The sequence below is a fragment of the Lissotriton helveticus genome, chromosome 1_1 (assembly GCF_964261635.1).
Source record: "Lissotriton helveticus chromosome 1_1, aLisHel1.1, whole genome shotgun sequence".
Lineage (NCBI taxonomy): Eukaryota > Metazoa > Chordata > Amphibia > Caudata > Salamandridae > Lissotriton > Lissotriton helveticus.
This window is the reverse complement of record NC_136057.1, coordinates 130336007-130358925: the sequence shown is the minus strand read 5'-3', so window position 1 is coordinate 130358925 and position 22919 is coordinate 130336007. Positions and strand designations below refer to the sequence as shown.

The 22919-nt window shown below is 49.3% G+C and overlaps 1 long non-coding RNA gene across 4 annotated transcripts in view; it reads right to left on the bottom strand.

Moving 5' to 3' along the window:
* Positions 1-22919, bottom strand: part of LOC144768252 (uncharacterized) — a 215675-nt gene that overhangs the window by 65786 nt on the left and 126970 nt on the right. For all 4 annotated transcript variants that reach the window (XR_013598509.1, XR_013598510.1, XR_013598506.1 and 1 more), the window contains exon 2: positions 10652-10882. This is a non-coding gene — a long non-coding RNA (uncharacterized LOC144768252). The remainder of the gene's footprint in view (positions 1-10651; positions 10883-22919) is intronic.

Here is a 22919-nt window from a genome sequence, read left to right as displayed (position 1 = left end):
CATTCATCCACCCACCTTTTCACACATCCATCCATTCATCCTTCATCCATCCATCTACCCTTTCATCTTTACATCCATCCACTCATCATTCATCCACCCACCTTTTCACACATCCATCTATTCATCCTTACATCCACCCATCCATCCTTCATCCTTCCTTCCATCCATCCACCCACCCTTCATCCTTCCATCCACACATACATTCATCCTTCATCCACCCACCTTTTCTGTGCCTCTCTCATGGGGGTGGGGTCAGTATCTCTCTGCGTCTTCTTCCTTCTTCTTCCTCTCTCATGGGAGGGCATCTCTGTGCTTCCCTGCTTGGGGGGGGAAGGGGGGGAGCAGACAGGCTGTATAAACACCTCACCGTGAAGAACAGTCTCAGGCACATTTCTCCTGCACAGGCGCCATGTATGAGGGCTCGTGGGACTTGAACCAATGACTGTAATGTCCTTCTGCTGTTTACTGTGTGTTTGTAAAGCGCTCTGATACCTACGGGTTAGGCTAGCGCTATATAAAACGTTAAAAAGAAAAATAAACCCCACAGCTAAGTCCATTGATTGAACTCAAAGGGCTACAGCCTCCTCCCCCAGACACCCCCCCCCACTCCCCAGCACGTGTAAGTGAGCCCGGCTGAAACAGCTTCGGGACACACAGAAAGGCACACCCGAGTACTTCACAGGTCTTCAGAAGACCTTTTGTCAGGTCCATGCCAAATTCCGCTAAGAGGTTTCCTACCTGTCCTATTCTGAAGGTCCGTGGTAACCCTGTACAGCAGTTTCCAGTTTGGGGTTCCATTTTGAGACAAGCTCACGCTTCCTGCTTGTTCCACAGGGGAGATTAGGTTAGCGTTCTAGTGTTTCCCGTTAAGTCCGCCATTTCCTCTGCTAGCGCATTCTATGTGGCGCACTTCAACTGTTCTTTCACGGCAGCTGGACGTTCTGTTGTAGCTCCCGTCGGAGATCCCTAGTTCGCCATAGTTTTACCAGCATATTAGTCTAGTACAAGAATATTAGTCAGAGGTCTCTAGTGGGATAGTTCGAGTAATTTCCAGTCCGTAATTTTAGTCCGCCCCCCTTCCTTCCGTGGCTCCTCATTCTCTGTTCCGAGGTGCCGGTAGGATTCTGTGGTGGAGAATAGCAGCGGACTTCTCTGTGGCAAGTAATTTGTTCCGCCTCATCCAGAACGAGTGCGGTAAGAAGCATCTTTTCCTCATTTTTTGCCAAAATTGCTGTGCGTGTGTTCGCCGCGCAGTTATTTCTTTATCAACTGTTTGGCTGAGATCATCTACTCAGAAAGGATTCTGCTTCATACATTAAGACTGTTCTTTTCCAAAAGACAATGCCTTCCAAGCAGTTATAGACGGCAGCTCTGGAGGATATATGGTTTATCTACAAGAATAGAAGCTGCTAATTCATCTGCAAGTAAATTTGAGTATAATTGTATGCATATGATAATACTTATTTTTACCACCTTTAATCAAACGCAAGTTCACAAAAACTCTAACAACTACCAGAGTTCTACCATTCAGAAAGACTTTTGATAGAACTCTAGGATATCTGAGAGAGGCTAATTCCACAGTGTAACAGGTATTTTAGAGAAGGAGCAGAGAGAGTAGTATTTCCCAGTGTTCTTGGAACTGTAGTAATTATCTGTTAATCGTTTCAGGTGTACCTGCTTTCCAAGTTGAGGGCGAAGAAGACACCAGTGTGGAAGTCTCTCTTTTGTTGTTAGTTATCCACTTCCCCTTTCCCCTCCATTCCTGGGCTTGGAGAAATCCGGGTGCAGGGGTGTTTGGGAATTTGGGAAATATTCAGCACAGGAGTCTTGGCCATCCGCTCCCACGGAATCTGGACAATTCAGGTACTGCTTCTGACCCCTTTACTTGTTAATGAGGCGTGAATTAGGCCTCCGCAGTGATTACCCGGCCTCAATCAGCCTGACGCCAGGAACTGCTGGACGCTCCAACAGAATCTGCGACCCCCTTCCCAGGACTCCACGACCCCCCTGGGGGTCGCGCCCCACAGATTGAAGACCTCTGCTCTACAACAACTAAGTTCAGTAGAACTTAAGTATATCTCGTCTTGTTTTAGTGTACCTATCAGGTACCTGTATGATCTTTCAAATGATATTTTCAAAGATTGTAATGGTAAAACAACAGCAAGCTCAAATCCCACCGCTGCCACCAATGTGAGAAGTTGGCCTGATATATGATGCTCACTAGTTCTAGTGATCACCTTGTATCATGCCAAGCAACCCTTATGGTGCAGGTTGTAAAGTCAACCTTATAGACAAGCTATCCTAGGGGTAGCATGGACTAAGCAGTCTTAGGCTAAACTCTGTAAAGGCATGTGAAGCAAGCTGTTTTACCATACACAATCCCTTGAATACCAAATGAAAGGACACCACACAGATATATATTGAAAATATATATAGATTTATTACTACAAATATCCCTGATACTCTTTATGAGCACAGAAGCAAATGCGTTAAAACAAAACACAGTTTAAATACACAAAAGTTGCACAATTATGGATGAGCCCTAGGGGCCACCTAAACCATATACTAAAATAGTGGTATAAGAACCACTATGGGGAAAGTGAAGAGGCCTAGGGCCTGGGGAATCGCTGGAGCTGTTCGGGACTAGCAGTGAAGAAGTCGGGAAAGGCCCGCAGGACTCGGGAGCAGTGCGAAAGTGCACGCTTTACCAATGTAATGTCAATGGTGCGTAAAAAGTACAAAGTTAGTTAGAAAGGAACCTTCCGAATGACCTAGAAAGCTGGCACTTGAGACACAGACACTAGAGGTGTGTACCAGTGTGGGAACACCGGCAGAGCTGAGTTACCTCACCCACAGGAAGCGGGTGCATAGGGTCGAAGTAGTGTCGGGTTTCGTCACGCAGGTCGATGGTGCTTGGAGCTGAAGATGCTGCAGGCGGCTCGATGTGAAGAGTTCCGGTGGATCCAAGGGTGGATCTGAAGAGGTGAAGACCTGAAAGCAGAGGGGACAATGTTCAAAGTCACTAGCCAGTGACTACCGTGGAACCAGAGTGGAACCAGGCGATGTCGGGTGCAAACAGGCGTCGAGGTATAGCTTCTCTCTGCAGCCACGTGGACACGAGGGGTCAAAGACGTCCAGGAGTCGGTCACTAGCTGTCCCACGCAGGCTTCTCGCTGTTGGCGGTGTCGGCGACTTGATAGAAGCAAACAGGCCTTGGCTAATGCAAGCCACGCAGGAATCAAGAAAGGCTTGTCACTCGGACCAGCAAGGTCAGAGCGGGTGCTCCTTTTCACAGGAGCAAGGGCAAGTCTGGAGCAACCAGACCTGTAGTGAAAGTTGTAGATTTCGTCGCCAAGATGGCCACTAGCCGCGTGGCAAGTGGACGGTTAGGCGCATCGAGTGGCATGATGCAAAAGGGCCCCACGCAGATCGTGGAGATGCTGGGGGGCTGATCTTCGGTGCAAGGGCTGCTCGAGGTTGGGGCTTCTCAAACCCCAAAGCACAGCATCGAGGGTGCCTCTGATGCTGCGTAGTCAGCGTCTCGGGGGTCTTCCAAGATGTCCGGTCCCACGTCTCTCGGTGCCTCCACGGGTCCCTTCTTTGCAGGGACTGTGGATCGGGCGGTGAGAAGTTTGAGAGTGTGGGCCTTGTCAGGCTCTGGGCTCGGGCTCCGGCGGGAGGCGGCGGTAAAGCAGACGTCGAGTTGCTGGTTGGTGCCTGTGTTCACAGGGTGGTCACTCCTTGGCCACAAGGGAGATTCTCTTCCGTCTTCTGTGCAGCAGAATGTCGAAGTCCAGTCTTCTTCTTTATTTTAAGTTGATTCAGGATGATCTGAAGTCTCAGGACACAGCTCCCACTCTTATTCGAATCTGGGGGGCCGGATCACCTACTAGGTCCCTCCTCTGGGTGGAACCAGGAAGGGGGGTGGTTACACCCCCTTTCCTTTGTCCAGTTTCGTGCCAGGACTGGGGCTGGAGAGCCCCAGCACCGGTTTGAACTGGCCTATGCACAGGGACACCTTGTGTGCCCCAGGCATGTCTGTTTCTTTTCAGCCCTGTCCTACCCAATACACAAAATCCTGTCTGGAGTGGTGCTAGCATCTCCCCAGGCAGGAAACCCTTTGTCCAAGCTGCCCTCGCTGGAAGGACTCCCAGCAGCAGGAGGTCAGACTTGTGTCTGTGGTGGCAGCATCCATTTTGTGATGCTAAGGCTCTGTTTAACTTTAACCGGGGTTCAGGCTAGGTACATGTCGTGTCCCTCTAGAAGGGTGGAATGCTACCCCCGTCGCCAGAACTGGCGAGGGGGTAGTATTCCAATTCGTATGACACCTTACTCGACATGTTTTGATAAAGCCAAACCTAAGATAGCATTTAACCGCGAGGTTCATAATGCACTTAAGAGTATATGGTATGGCAATATCATGAAACAGCTAAAGGACATGGTTCCGAAAGCTGCAGACAGGCTCAGCTCATGCCAGAGCACCATCTCACATATTTCCAAGCACTCTGCCTCCAGGATTGATGAGGCCTTCCATAGGAGTGACTGATAGGAACATATGTGTCCATTTTAGGTTAGGTATAGGCATACTACACCTAAGTAAGGGGTGGTTACACCGACTTACCCCAGCTGAGTGATCAGCCAGTTGTGTCAAATATGGAGGCCAGGCCAGGGGTGGCACAATACATGCTGCAGCCCCTGGTAGGCCTTGGAAGCACCTATGCCCTGGGTACCTCGGTACACTGTTACAGGGGCCAATAAGGTGAAATTGTTCCAATTTCATTATGCACCTAAAGTACATGGGTTACAATTTAGAGAGAGAACAGCAGGCTGTGGGTCTGATTAGCAGGCCCACAGCCACATTAAGTCATAAACCAGTGAAGCAAAAAGCAAAAATTTGGGGTGACCATAGGATAGCAGACCCTACTCTCCTACACCAGGTGTCTCTCATGGGCCTTAGTTAACAGCGTTTTTCTAATGGTGACAGGGGGAACTATTATATCTGAAATTTTCAAATCCACAATCTGCCATAATTTTCCTGAGGGCGGTGATGTATGTATCAACATCTTCGTCGCTCTTTTGTGCTCGTTTGAAAAATTTGTGTCTCAGCACAACAATGCTAGGTTGTGCATCATATCTCTTTGCTAATTTCCTGATGGTGGTCAAATATTCATCTGGATCCTCCCCTTCCACTGCTTCTGCCTCTGGTAGATGCTTGAGTGTCGTTGGACCTGGCCCTCTCTGCAGGGTCATCCCTGAACTTTTTGCCTTCCTCCTATATTCTCTCTGACCTGTTTTTGTGGGTTTAATGACTCTGGGCACTTTACCACTGCTAACCAGTGCTAAAGTGCATATGCTCTCCCAACTGAAAAGTGTATACATTGATTGGTTTCCATGATTGGCTCATTGGATTAACTGTCAGTCCCCAGTAAAGTGCACCAGGAGTGCCAGGGCTTGTAAATACCAATACTGCTAGTGGGCCTGCGGTGCTGGTTGCGCCACCCACAGAAGCAGCCTTTTAAAATATGCCTACGGTCTGCCATTGCAGAACCTGCGTGCAGTCTGTTACTGTCATGAGGGCTGGGCAAGTGCACACACTTGCCAGCCTCTAAACCTTCCCTTTACTTCATGTAAGTCACCCCTATGGTAGGCCCAAGGGCCGGGTGCAGTGTAAGCATAAGGTAGGACAAGCCCTGATGTGTGTGGCATGTCCTAATAGTGAATTACAGCCATTTTCGTTTTTCACTGTTGTAAGGCTACCTGTTCTCGTAGGCCAGAGTGGGCTGCTGGAATTATTCCACTCTATAATCCCAGCAGGCTCAGGGAACATGGTAGAAGGTCAAGTTTAGTATGCCTGAACTCAGAATAATAAAATACTTCTTTTAGTAAAGTTTATTTTAATATCCTGTGTTTGCAAATGCTACTTTTAGAAAGTTAGCATTTGCTTGCCTGACCATTTCAGCCCGCCTCTGCTAAAATGTGTATCTGCTGTCTGGGTTTTGTGAGTGACAGAGCTGGGGATGACAGGTGGTGAATAGAGGGATTACTCCAGGATGGGTGGTGGGAGTGCCCCTTGACTCTGAATAGGGCTGTGCTCTGCCACCACAATGCTGGCTCCACCTCTTGGGGAGCGACTGATGACTCTGCCCTGCACCTGGTCCAGGAAGAGGGAGGTCTGTCAAAAGAGTGCTCCTGACTGTACTTGTCATCACAATGCTGGCTCCACCTCCAGCGGAGCATCTGCTGTCCCTGCCCCACACACTGAAAGAAGAAGCCAGAGTCTGCACATCAAAGTGCTCCAGAGCTGAATGGGACTATGCAAAGGCCCCCCTGGCCTGAAAAATCAAAAGAAACTGGGTATAAAAAAAAAGAGCTCTGCTCCTAACAAACTAGATCCTGATTGTGAACCAAGACGACCCCTCTGCCTGAGGAGAAGGAACCAAGAAAGCTGAAGGAGGAAGACTGTCCCTATCCTGGAGGACTGGCCTACAGTGGGAACCTTGCTTCCAAAGGAGAGGAAGAAACTCTTCTGAAAGACTTTGCTTTTATTTTTACTTCTACAAAAACGTGTGATTCCAAGCTCATCTCCAAGGGCCTGGAAGTGAGCTGGCCCCCTGATCTGAGTCCCAGGAACAGTGGACTCTGCTTGCCTGTATCCGAGCTGAGAGGAAATTGCCAACTCTAGCCCAGCTGCTGGAGCCGCCAGTCAAGTTCGTCCCGCATTTTCCTGGGCCGACGTGAAGCCGTCCCTGTGGCCGCCCGCCCCGTGTGAATTGCTCTGACAACGAGCCGTATCCACACCATCCCGCTGAGCCGCTCACAACCGCTTCACCCCCCTTTGCCGAACCGCACCACTCGCCGCATCCCTGCTGGAGAAAGAGCCTACAGAGGAAGCACATCGCACGTTCGGCCCGTACAAGCGTACCGGCCTGCCCTGTGCGCTGCGCACCTTGAACCAGCAGCTCTGTGAGACCGGGGACGCCTCGTATGCTGAAGCGGACCAAGCCCCGAACATCATCCTGCTGAGAAGAAGGCATTTCCCCCACCTGGAGAGTTACGCCCCGAAGCAACGTCGCGTACGCCGAGGACTTCGCCTGGATTTTGCCCGCTCCCCTCCCCGGGGGCACCCCGCCCGTACTTCTCAGCCGGAGACGCCTGCACGAGCCGGACGAGCCCCACCGGGAGGAGAGCCTCCAGATTGCCCCAGGAGTCCCGCCTACATTTGCCTCATCACATTTCCCAAGGTACTGTACTTAGTGCATTGTGATCTGTGCGCAACGGACTGGAGAGTCCGCCCGTGGCCTCCTCCTTCCTCATTGAGGCCGCTTCATTCCGCCACATCGCGTGCCCTCAGTACGGCGCTGGAGAGTGCCTTGTGATCCGTGCCCCCCTGACTCGAGAGTCCGCCCGTGGCCTCCCCCTTTCTTTGGGACAGTTTAACCCCGCCACGTCACGCACAACCAATACGCTGTGCATGAGTGCAACTAAGACGCTTTGCTGAAGGAACAACGCATGAGAAATGCATAACCTAATTGTTTAAGTGTTATTCCTGATCCAAAGACACTTTTGAAAGAAAGCACCTATTCCAATCTAAAAAAAGTATTGTGTGCATCCCAATCCAAACGTTATCTATGGTCTTGTGATAAATCTGCAAATCTAACTATATTTACATAAAGTCTACGTATTTTTATAAAAATACAGCCTGGTGTCCATTTGTGGGGGGTCACTGTTTTTGCTGTGTATGATCATAAATGCTTAACTAACTTAGCGCCCTGAAGATTAGCCTTGTCTGCTCGCACCACACTACCTAGAGGGCGAGCAGGGGTTATTCTTAAGGGGTAGTTCCCTTGCCCTGATTAGAGGAGAGGGTCCCTGTTTGTCACAAGTCCATACCTGTGCCGACCAGAGACCCCCAATTCTAACAAGTGTGTCCCTACATAAAAATCATAATGAATTTAGCAGTAAAAACGGATTCCTTTCTGATCTGAACCTGTGTGCCCCAATGGCCTCAAGATAATTCTCAAATGCGTCAAACCATTTGTGCCATTTTATGGGTGGTTCGCCTGGTGTGTTAAGAAAAGGACGGAGGAGGTTGGACTGCCTGCATTGCGCAAAATACAGTTGGAAAAGTGGGCACTTAAGAATAGGAAAAACAATATAGAGAATATTTCTTAACCCCTTCCGTGCTTCCGTCGGCCGCTGGCCGACGGGAACACTATCTCGCTGGTGCTGCCGTCGGCCAACGTCTGACGGAACCCCGCCCACTCTTCAGAACGCCCGCACCGCGGCAGAAAAAACGCCGCGGTTAAGGCGTTAAGTTCCTCTACAACATATTACACATTAACTTTGAGCCATAACACAAGTACTGTTAATCCTAGTCTATATATGACAGGGCACAGTGTGGATGTACTAACAGGAGGAGAAGGTGATAAGAAACCAGGTCATAGGACACCACTGATTAACTTGCTGAGAATGAGACAAATAAAAAATGTGGAGGTGTGCATGTCACCGACTAAACCAGTGGACAACTTATATTTCTGGTTAGTAGAGCACCTTCCATTAACTTGCTTGAAAAATGTCAGTTGAGAAATGGGTGTGCGTGTCACCGATTATGCCGATGCACGCTTGATGTTGCGTTGATGCAAGATGTAGGTGTATCCATTCAGCAGTGGACCGAAGCAAAAGCTGTTACGGGGCCAGTGTGCGTGTCTCCCATCGGTATTAGTGCACGCTTTATGTGCCTGAGTGCCGTTTTAAAGTGTGCGTGTCACCGGTGACTGGAACTCGCACAGGGTTGCACGCTTTGCGAAAGATGTATTTAAATATAAAAAACCAGTACCTTAATGACAAAGCGTTGCGTTGAGCCAAGAAAAGTCTCACCTCACAACCGCAGTAAAGCGTCTTCAGCTTCTGAGTACTGTGTCAGTTTCAATCAATATCCAGAAGCCCGGTTCACACAGCTGACACAGGAGGTGGTAGAGGCCGTTGCTGACTGGGCTGATGAGTGAAGCGCAGGGGTTTGTTGTGGGGTGAAGCTTCCAACCAACGATGATTTAGTCACTAGCAGGTGGGGATCCGGAGCGCTTGGTCTGCAGATATCCCGTATCCTGTGTTGGTGAAGCTGTAAGGATATGACTTCAGCGTGGACTGTGTTTACTTCAATGGCGAAGTTCCGCTTTCTTCACCTAAAGAATGTAGAATCGTCTATCTCCAATACGCTTGAATTATCCGTCGGCGACACGCTGACGAGGTAAGGGTAATACCTTAATTCCGTTTTATAAGTAAACAGATGACCTTATAAATTAATTCCAACCTGCGTGGGAGCTGTGTGGGAACTTGCTGGTCCTCGTCGTCACTCAAAATGTAGTATTCAAGAGTAGTCAAAATGATTGAATGCAAGTTTATTCGTGAGAATCAAGTTCCCACAGATGGGTTAATCGTGCGTGCAAGCACCACAGAGTGGTGGCCTAAACTGCCACCCAGATTCCAACTGTCATAAAAAAACAGGGTCTCGCGTGCCAAAGGGCAGCGTGAGACAGAGTATAACAGTGTCCTTGCGCGGGGAGCGCACAAGGGGAGAACACTATACTTTTGTGTAAACCTGGCGTCTTCAGCCTCTTGTGTACACCTGGGATCTCCAGTCTCTTGTGTACACCTGGGATCTCCAGTCTCTTGAGTACACCTGGCGTCTCCAGTCTCTTGAGCACACCTGGCGTCTCCAGTCTCTTGTGTAAACCTGGCATTTTCAGCCTCTTGTGTACACCTGGGATCTCCAGTCTCTTGAATAAACCTGGCGTCTCCAGTCTGTTGAGTAAACCTGGCGTCTCCAGTCTCTTGAGTAAACCTGGCGTCTCCAGTCTCTTGAGTAAACCTGGCGTCTCCAGTCTCTTGATTAAACCTTGAGTCTCCAGTCTCTTGAGTAAACCTGGCGTCTGCAGTCTCTTGAGTAAACCTGGCATCTCCAGCCTACTGTGCAAACTTGGCGTCTCCAGCCTACTGTGTAAACCTGGTGTCTCCAGCCTACTGTGTAAACCTGGCATCTCCAGCCTCCATCTCCAGCCTCTTGTTCTTGATGGCTTTCTGTGTGTTTATGTGCAGGCCACTCCACGCCGCTCTGGGGGTGCGTCTGGGGGTCTATCCATCTGGACAAATTTGTTGCCTGGTGGCCTTGAATCCTGTCGGGAAGCAGCGAGCAAAGTCATATGAAGCACCTGTAACAGGACTCCGGCACAAGGCTCTTTCACAAGAAAGAATAGGGGGTGAACCATCAAAGTGGATTGAGGAGCGGGGTGGCATATGGGGATCAGGCCAGGTAACTTGAACCCCAGCAACTATGAAGGTTGTGCATGGTACGTCGCCGATTTCATGGCAAAAAAACCACTTGTCCTCTAGTTCTGTAGGTAGCTACCCCATCTCTACTTCAGTTACTCCATGTCCAGTGCCAGGATACCCATCGCGGGCGATAGTGCGCTCTACAAATACACATAACATAACAAACCATTCGCTGCATTCTGCCTCTCTAGTCAAGTTCCTCAGGATGCACTTTCTGCCCACTCCCCCTGAATGATATATAGAGTTGTGCGTGTGCCCTCTAGGGCCTATCCCTGAAAGTAAAGATTAACTCTAGTTCATTACTGCTCTGATCCCTTCTCACCTTCAGGAAATCGATGTCTGGCAGGAGACACCGCTCTTCTATTTCTGTCAGCAGTTTGGTGAAGAAGTTCTGTTGCTTCTCCAAAGCTGCCACTTTCCCCTGATTCTTCTTGAGGGACTCTTGATGTTCCTTCTCCAAGTGGGTGAGTAGGCTTCGCTTCTCCTTTTCAAGAAACTGTTCCAGATCAATAAACGGGAGCAATATTTTTAGATGCTGGCTTCTGAATATTCCCTTTAAGAAAAAAGAAGGAAAGAGATATATAATATAAATATTTCTGAGTTGTAATTATTTAAAGTACATTTATAGCTCTTGTACTGACATGGTTAGTTATCGTTTGTCTTAAGTGTCCTAGAGACAGCAGCTCCCTTCTCACTCAAACATTAGGGCGCATATTTATGAAAAAATTCACAGAATGATGCCAAAAACTTCGCAAATCTTATGCGGCACAAATACATTTTGTGAAATCAATATAAACAGCAAACACAATTCTGAATTGGTGCTTTCCTGCCACAAGGGGTGTGATATCCACTACCAAGGAGCCCCTTGTCGGACCTGGCCCAGCATGTAAACATCAAAGAAAACACAAACCACGCAAGGAAGTGCACAGGTATAACATGCATCCTTTGACCCGGATGTTATCTCCAGGACAGACAGGCTCCTGCCTCCAGCCTCATCACGCAGGTTGTAAACACAGGTCTGTCCCTGACAGGCGCTTCATGCCTGTGCCGTGCCGCCATCACTGCCGCCACCATCACTGCCGCCACCATCACTGCCCCCAGCATCACTTCCCCCAGCATCACTGCCCCCAGCATCACTGCCCCCAGCATCAGGGGTGAACCTGCCAGAAGGGCAGAGTCCAACACAACCCCCTTACAGCCAAAAGGCAGGGCAGACCAATCAGCACTGTGATGGACTTCCCTGCTTTGGGCGATAGAACACGGACGCGGGCCCGCACTGCAGGGACACCCTCCGGTTCTACGCCCCGTTGTTCCACAAGACAAGCACACATAAAAAATATTCAGACCCAACTAGGCCACCCCACTGGTACTCCTTAGTTGTCCACGGCTAGGACCAGGCCCTAGGCCACCCAGATACCACTGGTCCTTACCAATCCAGAGTGGGGGGTGGTAACCCCTGGCATACAATAGCCATTCTCCACTACCTATCTCAGTAACCCTGAGCATAGTTTGCGTAGCAGCACTACACGTAGCTTCATGTAGTACACTTAGCAAACGTAGTCTGCGTAGCATAGCTGAAGACACTGTGTAATTGTCTGTACTGTGCAAAAATTGCAAAACAATTGCAAAAAGCTACCTGTACATGACCAGATAAGATAAAATAAGTATTTCTATCCTTATGTACTAAAGTGCATATAGTACTTTCACAATGGTGAAACTGAAAAATTAGCAAGCAGTGGGAGATGTGATGATTTCGGGATCCTCCCTAACCTAGGGAGAGTACCAAACAGATGCCTTGAAAACAAAAAAAGCACATCTTATTGAACGATTTAGTTGTGGTGCCATCCTCTTAGGACAAACCCAAACACAGTTATTGGCAAAAAAACATTCCCAACCAAAGGCCCTGCAAAGCATTATGGGATGAGATTAGCAGTGGGCAGTGAATATTATATAGTATACAATATCAAAAGAATTCTAGCTGCAGTTCAACTGGTGGTTACTAGATGTCCCTCACGAGTCAAATGCAAATGCTTGATGAAAGGGTTTCAAAGGTTTTGCATTTGACTCGTGAGGGACATCTAGGGACGACCAGTGGAACTGCAGCTTGATGTAAGAATAATTTCAATGCTTTGCATTTGACTCGTGAGGGACATCTAGGGACGACCAGTGGAACTGCAGCTTGATGTAAGAATAATTTCAATGCTTTGCATTTGACTCGTGAGGGACATCTAGTAACAACTAGGTGAACTGCAGCTCTTTGTAGAATTATTTTGTTATTGGATACTATAATATTCACTGCCACTGCTAATCTCGTCCCATAATGCTTTGCAGGGCCTTTGGTTTGGAATGTTTTTTTGCCAATAACTGTGCTTGGGGTGGTCCTAAAATGATGGGATTACCACTGAAGTTCAACAAAATGTGCTTTTTGTTTATGCTCTTTGTGTTCAAGGCATCTGCTTGGTGCTCCCCCTAGGTTAGGGGGGACCCCGAAATCATCAGCTCACTCATTACCTAAAGTTTTCATTGGAAAAGTTCAATTTTGTGAATTGGTTATATGCTGTTAAGCATGTAAAATTGCTTTTTTAAAGCGTATGAGAATATTGTTGATTTAGATGCTCCGTTAGCGTAGTTTTAAGCCCAGGGTTATTTCTCAGTGTAGTTCCAAACTACCACTGATCCTTCAACCTAGGGACCGCACCCTCAGGCTGACCAGAGGTCACGGGCAAGAATGCCCCACCCTACCTCTACTTCTGGGGATGCGCACTCTCCCAGGAGAAGCACCCTCCAGAACACAACTCTCCCACCAGTTTAGGACCTCTCTCCCTCCACTGGTCTACCACCTGGGATCCAAATTCACCGGATGCACAGGGGTCAGACTCCCTCTGATCCCCTTCCACAGTTGTGCACCCTCTCAACTGGAGTGGTACCCCTAGAAGACAAACCGGCCAGGACACTGGCTACAGTCGCCCTGCCGTCCAGGACAGGCAAACACCTGAACCTGGCTCCCCAACCTAGGGACGCTACCCTTTGGTTAGATGCCTGGTGCACCAGGACTTCTACAAGTTGAAAACAAAGTCTAAGGCTTTCTCCTCTCCTTCAGCAGCAAGGCAACCACTGCAGGCCAATCCCCCAGGTCAGGGACAGTACTCCTCCATACAGCTTATCCAGTTCCTTCTCTTCAGGCAGAGGTTTCTTCTTGTAACTTCAGGACACTACTCACAGTTGCCCTTACGTCCAGATCCGGAACCACCAGCTACTGGCTCCCCAACCGAGGGACGTACCCTTTGGTCAGATGCCTGGCACACCAGGCCTTCCTTGAGGGTGACACATAAGTAATGTGTCGTGTAACAAGTCTGCCTGTTATCCAGGACAGAAGTGGCATCACCATGGTCACTCCCCGGCGACACAATCCTTCTGGCTGGCCCCTGACCCACTGGTTCTTCCACTGGGCAGCCTATACCCCTCGCACCCCTCCATCTGGACTTCTGCACACTCCCAACTGGAGCGATACTGCCAGACACCAGAACTACTGGAACCCTGCTTACAGATGTTCCACGTTCTCCAGACACTGGGAGATCCTCCTCAAATGGCCTATTAGTACAGCCTAGGCCCCCGACCTGATGTTCCCTTAAGAAACAATTCAGGCCCTGAAACTGGGTTTCGGACACCTGGAGACACGCTGTCCCACCCACACCTTCTCCTCTGAGACAGAACGTGAACCCCTACACCGGGACCTAGCTGGGCTACTCTGAACCTCTTCCACCACGCTGGGCTGGAAGACACCTCAGCCACGCCTTTTAGAATCACTCTTACCTCTATGTCTCCCTCTTCACAGAACCTTACCAACTCTAACAAACTGTGGGGCATATTATCAAGGGGTTTATCTCCGCTTTTTTGGCTTTAAAAGCCAAGCAAGCGGAGATAAAATTATCTCCCTATTACCTAGCTGTCGCTAACACCAGTTAGCGACAGCTAGTAGGAGATAGCGACCATCTTGGGCCCCGCTTTGCATGTCAGTGAAATGTATCACTAATGACATGCAAAGTGGGCGTGCCAAGATGTTAGCGACTGGAAACAGTCGCTAACATCGCTATCTCCTATTACCAACTTTTGGAGATATTCGCGCTAAGCTAAGCGCGAATATCTCCAAAAGCTAACACCTGCCCCTGAGCAGTTCTTAGCCATGTTATCGAATGGTAGGTGGATAACATGGCTAAGAGCATTAGCTTGGTAATGCATGAATATCGCTGACTTTTCAGCGATATTCATGCATTTCGGCCGATTTTTATCGCTTAGGGGATAAACCTTGGTAATAGCAAGGTTCGTAAGCGATAAAAATCGCCGCAGCTCGGCGATAAAAATATTGCCGCTAAGCCAACATAGCGATAATTATCGCTAGTTGTTGGTAATATGCCCCTGTATCTTAACAGACCACAGAAATCAAAAGCAGGCTCCACTTTGGCAGACGTTCTCGAGAAAAGTTTAACACAAGGAACTCAGGTGTCTGAGCTAAAACAGTAGTACACACCAAAGTATTCAGCAAGCTCCCTATCTCGGAGAACTCACACCCAATCATTCAGCCAGCTCCCTATCCCAGAGAACTCACACTCATCTGTTCAGCAAGCTCCCTATCCCAGAGAACTAACACTCATTTGTCCAGTGCAACACACCATTCATCCACACACAACCCCCCAGACCGGTGAGACAGTATCTACTGTCCCTGAATGTCAACCTGCACCCCTCTAACTGAGCGCTAGGTACCATACTCTGGGAACAGGACGGGGAACACATGCACTCGACACAATTATGCTGCCACCACTGGATCCCACCCTTACTGGTGAATCCAGAAAACTCATACTGACTTAGGGGATAATCTACCCTCCTGAGCTAGTGACACCTAACTCACAGTGCACAAGAAACACATTTCCAAAGAAATGAAATTTAGAACAACTTAGAAACAATAGGCAGGAGACGTTGCCCCGGCTGCGGTTGGCGACCGGGCAATGTCTCCATTTCCATCCCCAATAATCTGCGTGATAAGAGCATTTGTTTACTTAAGAATACTAGATCTTTGAGTAAACATGCTTAGGATCTTTATAACCTATTGTCCGAATTCAATCCAATCTGTCTCTTTCTTACAGAGACGTGGCTGGGTGACTGCTCGGGCCCTGACATAGCCACTGCACTCCCTCCCAACTATGTTATTTTTAGAAAGGACAGGGTTAACGGCAGGGGAGGTGGCGTAGCAATAGTGGTGGACAAGCGTTTTACCTGTTCCATCCTTCAAACCGACGACATTCAAGAGAGCGAGGCCCTGGGCTTCTCTCTATCCTTGTCCCCGCAACAATCCTGTACGGGGCTACTGATTTACAGACCCCCTGGTCCCATCGGCTCCTTTCATGAAGAGCTCCACTCGGTGGTTTCAGCGCTTTGTCTTAAATCTGATCATTGTCTACTTCTGGGGGATTTTAACATTCACATGGACGTGATGGATGATGCAGACACAATTAAGATCCTAGATACTACCTTTCCACTGGGCCTCATTCCTTATTTTTCCGTTCCCACGCACAACAAAGGCCACACTCTCGACCAAATTTTTTCCACTGTTCCGATTGGCGTGTCCACCCCAGTACCTGTGCTGTGGTCGGACCACTATTTAGTGAATTTTCAGATCTTGCACTCAGACAAACGTTTCTCAAGTAAGCATGGCCGCCAACCTCAGACTTTACGAGCTTTTCACCGCATTTCCCCCGACATGCTGGCGCAAGCTTTATTATCCCACCCTTGCCAGCTGTCAGGTAGTCTAGAGGCCGACCTTGACATCTTGCAAACATGGTTTGTGGAGCGACTAGACGAACTAGCCCCTGCTACGATTACCCATAAAGCCGCTTGCCCCCTGGTTCACCGCTGCTTTGACTGAGAAGCGGCGGCAGTGGAAGAAAGCGGAAAGGGTCTGGCGTCGCCATTATGATCTCATAGCTAAGATGGCTTACAGGGAATCCATTAAATCGTACCATAATGATATTTCTTTGGAAAAGAAAGCCTATTTTGCCAGAAGAACCGAGGCAGCTACGAACACCAGCAAAGAAATATTTTCAATTGTTAAAGAATTTACTTCTCCCATCATGAGCACTCCCACATGTTCTCACTCCGAATCTTGGGTCATCCAACTAGCCGATTTCTTCGCCAACAAAATTAAGTCCATTCAGGACTCTTTTCCATCTTTCGGTGCTGGGGCAGCCTCTTGTACTATTGTCCCCCCTTCTTCGTCCCTGAGTGTGGTGGGCCCCACTCTCTCAAGTTTTCCTTGTTTATCTCTCTCGGCCTCTTTGGACCTTCTCACCAAATTAAAATCAGGCTCTCCACTGGATCCCTGTCCGGCAATGTTTCTCGCCAAAACAGCGCACGCGATCAATCCCCTAATTAATCCCGTGCTTAATCTATAGCTCAGCACGGGAGTGGTGCCCCCGGCATGAAAGCAGGCCCTTATCCTGCCACTCTTGAAAAAGCCAAATCTGGATCCTTTGGTACATGCCAATTACAGGCCCATCTCTCTCCTTCCAGCTTTCGCCAAGATTGTGGAGAAGCATGTCCACTCTTCCCTCTCCACTTTTCTTGAAACCAATAATATCCTGCATTGCACTCAGTCTGGCTTCCGTACAAATATGAGCACGGAGACAGCGCTGTTGGAAGTAACTGAGGGAATCAAGGAGGTTCTGGATTCGGGTGGTAAGGCGATGCTAGTGATGCTGGACTTATCGGCGGCCTTTGACATCGTCCCCCACAGCGGTCTCCTTTCAAGACTCAACGAGATTAGTTTGCGGGGGGCGGTGTTTAGCTGGTTCGAGTCCTTTCTTGCGGACCGCCGTCAAACAGTCTGGGCCCCCCCGTTCTCTGCCGCGGTACAGTCATTGGAGGTAGGAGTCCCTCAGGGCTCAATTTTGAGCCCTACTCTTTTTAACATCTTCTTGGCCCCTTTGGCGGCACTGGCGGAATAATATGGTGACAAAAAACAACTGTGTAGGAGGGTCTATAGGGGAAACAAATTTAAAAACCTACTAAGTATCCTATCCCCCAATCCAACTGTAACACAAACACAAGGGATACTGTAGGTCTGTAATGGGCTCAATATTGTATGCCAATTATAAAATAAAGCATGCATGGACTAATGTCTGATCAAAAGAAGGAAGAATAAATAAGAATAAAGTGTGAGAACAGGACAGAAATACTCCCATCAGCCCACCGCTTGGCGGAATATCGTCATCTGGGATTTTTTGTAAATAGACTGGTATCCGTTAGGTCTCTCACCTGATGATATTGTGAGGAAACCTACAAACGGATCCTCCAGTGACAAAGAAAATGTATGGATAACATGGCTAGATGGGAGAGGTTGCAGTGAAGCAAACAGTGAAAAGAAAAGAGTGAGATAAAATTACCTAGTGTGATGCCAAGGCAAACTACTTTATTAGGGGGGTCATCACAGGGGTAACATTAAAAGCAACAGTATGAGGATAGTATATAAACAAATATCACTATCAATCAGATGGAGCTGGTCGACATGTTTCAGCCTAAAAAGGCTTTCTTCAGGACCTATGATTTGAGATACTACTGCAACAAACACTATACAAGTTACCAATCACTTGATAGAAAGACCACAAATATTGTGGATGCCTACCGTGTACCATCTAGTAGGTCCTCCCCCTCGGCTCATACTGTTGCTTTTAATATTACCCCTGTGATGACCCCCCTAATAAAGTAGTTTGCCTTGGCATCACACTAGGTAATTTTATCTCACTCTTTTCTTTTCCATGTTATCCATACATTTTCTTTGTCACTGGAGGATCTGTTTGTAGGTCTCCTCACAATATCATCAGGTGAGAGACCTAACGGATACCAGTCTATTTACAAAAAATCCCAGATGACGATATTCCGCCAAGCGGTGGGCTGATGGGAGTATTTCTGTCCTGTTCTCAAACTTTATTCTTATTTATTCTTCCTTATTTTGATCAGACACTAGTCCATGCATGCTTTATTTTACAATTGGCATACAATATTGAGCCTATTACAGACCTACAGTATCCCTTGTGTTTGTGGAATAATATGGTGCCCAGATCGTTTCGTACGCTGATGATACCCAGCTCCTCTTCTCCTGTGAGAAACATTCGGACTTCAATGGCGAGAGCATCAGAAGTTGCCTTGGGGCAGTGTTTGATTGGTTCCAGCTTAACAGCCTTAAGTGCAACTCGGACAAATCCGAAGTGCTCTTTTTCGGCTGTCCCACGATCCTAGGTGGCAGTCGGGGTGGCCCGAGGCCATGTTTCCTCCCTCCGGCGCATCCTCTATGGCCAAGAATCTGAGAGTGAAGATAGACAACAGCCTCACCTTGAAGCAACAGATCCTCGGCCTAGTCGGTAAATGCTTTGGCCTCCTTAAAATGCTTAGGAAATGTCTTCCTTTGCTTTCTCACGCTCACAGAAAAATCACCGTGCAGGCACCAATAGGCTCTCGTCTCGACTTCGCTAACGTGCTCTATCTCGGACTTCCGGAATATCTTTTATCACGTCTGCAAATTGTTCAGAATTCTGCCGCGTGAGCTATCTTTGGCCTCCATCGGAGAGCCAGTGCAAGGGCTCTCTTGAAATCCCTTCATTGGCTTCCTATTCGGAAACGCATTGTTTTCAAGGTGCTCACGCTGGCTTTCAAAGCTCTTCACGGCATTGGCACTGAATAAATCAGGAAATGGTTGGTGTTCTAAAAGCCATTTAGAGCGCTTAGGTCAGCTTCGCTGACCTTGGCCGCGGTTCCTGCTATTAGGTGAGCCCGTGTTGGAGGTCGTTCTTTCAGACGCCTGGCGCCACAATTGTGGAATGCCTTGCCGGTCTCTCTGAGGAAGAACGTCAACCTGTTAGCCTTTAGGAAAGAGCTTAAGTCCTGGCTTTTTGTTCAGTAGAGTCGGTTATCTTTCACCTGCCTGGTTCCGCCTAAGGTTTGTAGCGCCGGGACACTCTTCGGAGTAGCTGAGCGCTACATAAAACACAGAATAACATAACATAACATAACATAATCCCTTTCCATGTGACTATCTAAAATGCAGAGTTTTGTAGTGAAGCCAATTATCGCTGTGGTACTGCGCAAACACAAGTCCATTTCCCACCGCTGATCACCAATGTTAGAAATGAGGATTCTGGTTGGCTGAGGCTTGCGCCAAAGCCAGGCAGAAACCACCACTCTAGTGAGGGCAAGGAAGTCACCCGTCAAAGATAACCTCTGCTCACCCCCTTGGTAGCTTGGCACGAGCAGTCCGGCTTATCCCGGAGGCGATGTGTGAAGTGTTTGCGGCCGCACCCAGCAACAACACCTAAGGCCCACCACAAAGGAAACTCCACACAAGGTTATATATAAAAATAGCCTTTGTATTATACCAAACACATTAGATAATAAACACACACTCTACACTGTGCCACTGGCACGGGCGGAATTTACAGAGGATTATATACACAGGACAGGGCCACATGGACCACTGTCAGGAATAAGCACTTGGTAGAACTTGCACTTTGTAGAAGAAATAGCACTTAGAACATAGAATAAGAGTAGCACCAAATAGCAAATGTAGCACACAACCAGTAACCACTGGTAAAAGGTAAGTACACCCTACGCGATCCTAAACACCATAGGCAGGTATCATGCAGGGAACCCTGAACTCACTAGCACAACCTATACTAGGAAACACAACCTCCTAAGCATGAAAATACATTTAGACGTATAGGCAAACAGGCATTGCATAAATGCAGAAATCACAGTAGACAGGTAATCACATTTGCGCCAAAATCACATAACTGACCCTAGGCCAACTTGGCCTTTCAGGGCCTCACAGGCCCAATGTTCAGAATGTCTGGGCTGGCTGCGCAGGCAGCCAAAGAAGAATGCGCAAAGGGTTCGGGCCTAAACGTAGCAGCTGCCCACTAAGTGCTGGGCAGTTGGGGAACTGAGCCTGGCACCAGCGTGCCTCCTGGCTCTCCTCTGGGGCTCAATGAAACAACAGTGCCCCAAATTCCCGTGGGAGCCTTGCAGGCTCTAAGAATAAAGCAACTGGGCCCTCACAAGCTTCGTGGCTCTAAACAACAATGGGCCCGTAAGCCTTGTGGGCTCTGAATAAACAACTGGGGCCTCAGGAGTCTCGTGGGCTCGAATTGCACAATTGCCCCGTTGGAGCCTCGTGGCTCTGAAACAAATGCTGCCAACTGGGGGGGAGCGGCACGCTGCCAGCCGGGGCCCCTCTACCTCCCGAAATGCCCCCCAAGATGTTGGAGCCCGCCGGCTCGAACTAACAATGCCCCCAAGAGCCTTGTGGGCTTGAACGGATGCTGCCAACCCTGGGGAGCGGCCCGCTGCCAACCAGGGGCGCTCTACCCCTACAGCGACTGGTCCCACAAATGAAGATAGCACTCCTGGGGGGGTGGGCACCGGCAATGTACCCCGACGCCCACCCTCTCCTCACAGGAACTCAAAAGGCCCCACTCACCGGAGGTTGTTGCAACTCGACTCGGGCTCCCTGCTGCACTTCGGGGCCTCACTGGTGGCAGGTGGGGCTCTCTCGGGAGAGCCTCGCCGGGGAAAAGAGTGCTTCTTCCTTTGGTCGGCCTCTAGGTGACTTCCTTTGGTGGACGCGTCATATGGAGGCGGGGTGGGCTCCCATCCTCCGGCTGCACTCTCCCCTCTACTACACAGGAGCGTGGGTGGGCTCCCGTCTGCTTCCTGTTTACCTTTTCTGCTTCTGGGTCATCGCAGGTAGCGCGGCGGCCCGTCGGAGGGGCTCACAGAGGCAATCCAGGGTAGGCTCCCGGTTAGGAGCAAAGGTAAATGCCGCACCGGGGTAGGCACCCGCAATAATTAAATATAAAGTTCCTGGTGGGGTGGGCACCCGCCAGCGGTCTCACATACTCGGCGAGATCACGGGGTGGCACTTGTGCCTCAAAACTCGGCAAAATACGGGCTGGGCACCTGCTTCCCCCTAAATACAGAGGGCAAGTGGCCAGTAAAACAGCGCTCCTGGCAAGGGGGATAAAGCGCTGCAGGCAAAGATTTAGAGCAAGATCCTTTAGGAAGGAAAGGGGGGACAAAGGCTGGTCCCAGGGGCCAGCTCACAGGGCACTCCAGCAAGGAGACAGCCCCCATGGTGGTCCCTCCTGGGCCCCACCAGCAGCAAGCCCCCTCCTGTTAGGATCCAGGCCTCCAGGGGCTGGGCAGGGCCCAGGGAGGCAAGCCTTCCCCTAGGCCCCAGCAGCAGCACGCCCCTGGTAGATTCAAGTCAGGAACAAGAACCTTTTACAGGAGGTCACAGCCCCTTTTTATACACACAAATCCATTTTCTGAGGCCGCAGGGTTAAGGTAAAACCAGACGCAGCTGGATTTGGAGCACTCTGTTGTGCTCAGCCCCTCTCCCCATTCAGAGGACAGGCTAAGGTCATCAGTCGCACCACAGGGGGCGGAGCCAGCATTGTGGAGGGAAAGCCCAGCCCTATTCAGGTCCCAGGTGGAGCTCCTCCCTGCCATCAACATGCAGATCTCCCCTTTCACCACCGGGCAGACCCATCCTGACTCCTGGAGCCAGGCACACCAGCCAGCTCCAGCCAATCTCAAGCGTGACAACCAATTCAAATTTATTACACAGACATGCCAACTTCTAGAAGTGGCTCTTCCACACCAGACACATTAAATCCACGCACATCATCACGCAGCATTTAATCTCACGAGTTTGCACATTCCAAACTCGAGCCTGCACTCCCCACACATCAGGAACTACCATGGACACACATATCCCCCATGCATTCCTATGGGAGGGCTGGCCAATCTCACACACGCACTCAGAGAGCGCACGCACTTTACACTGGGACACACTGTCAAAGTGCGCAAAGACCAGAAATCACTATAATTATCTCAGAGTTCAATGCAAAAAGTTTAGGGGTGAACCTGCCAGAAGGGCCAAGTCCAACAGGGACCCTCTAATTCCTCTAGCCCATGGACTAAACAACTCCTTTACAATGTTCTGGCTGCTAACAGCTCCTTTTGGGATTAGGTAAGTTGCGTAAATACACACACCGTGTTTTTAAAATCACAGCATAAGATGCGAGGTAGCGCCAGCTGGCAATGCGCTGCTACCTACTGCTGCGCGGCCGGATAAACACCCTGGTTAAGTATCCCCCCGGTAGCGGAAATGCATAGAGGAAGGCGGAGCCACGTCCCTCCACACAAACAGCACACGCTGCGGTGGACCGGGGGGCAGGCAAAATAGGTGCAGGGAGCAGCACGCCGAGATAAGAGGTGAGCAGGTCAAAGAAAATGCACAGACAAACACGCAGTATAAAAAATATCAACACAGGATACACAAAGTGTTTTTAAAATCACAGCATAAGATGCGCCGGCTGGCAATGCGCTGCTACCTACTGCTACCATCACTGCTGTCACCATCACTGCCACATTACTGCCTCCACCATCACTGCTGCCAATATCACTGCTGCTGCCATCACTGCTGCTGCCATCACTGCCGCCGCCATCACTGCTGCCGCCAGCATCACTGCCACCAGCATCAC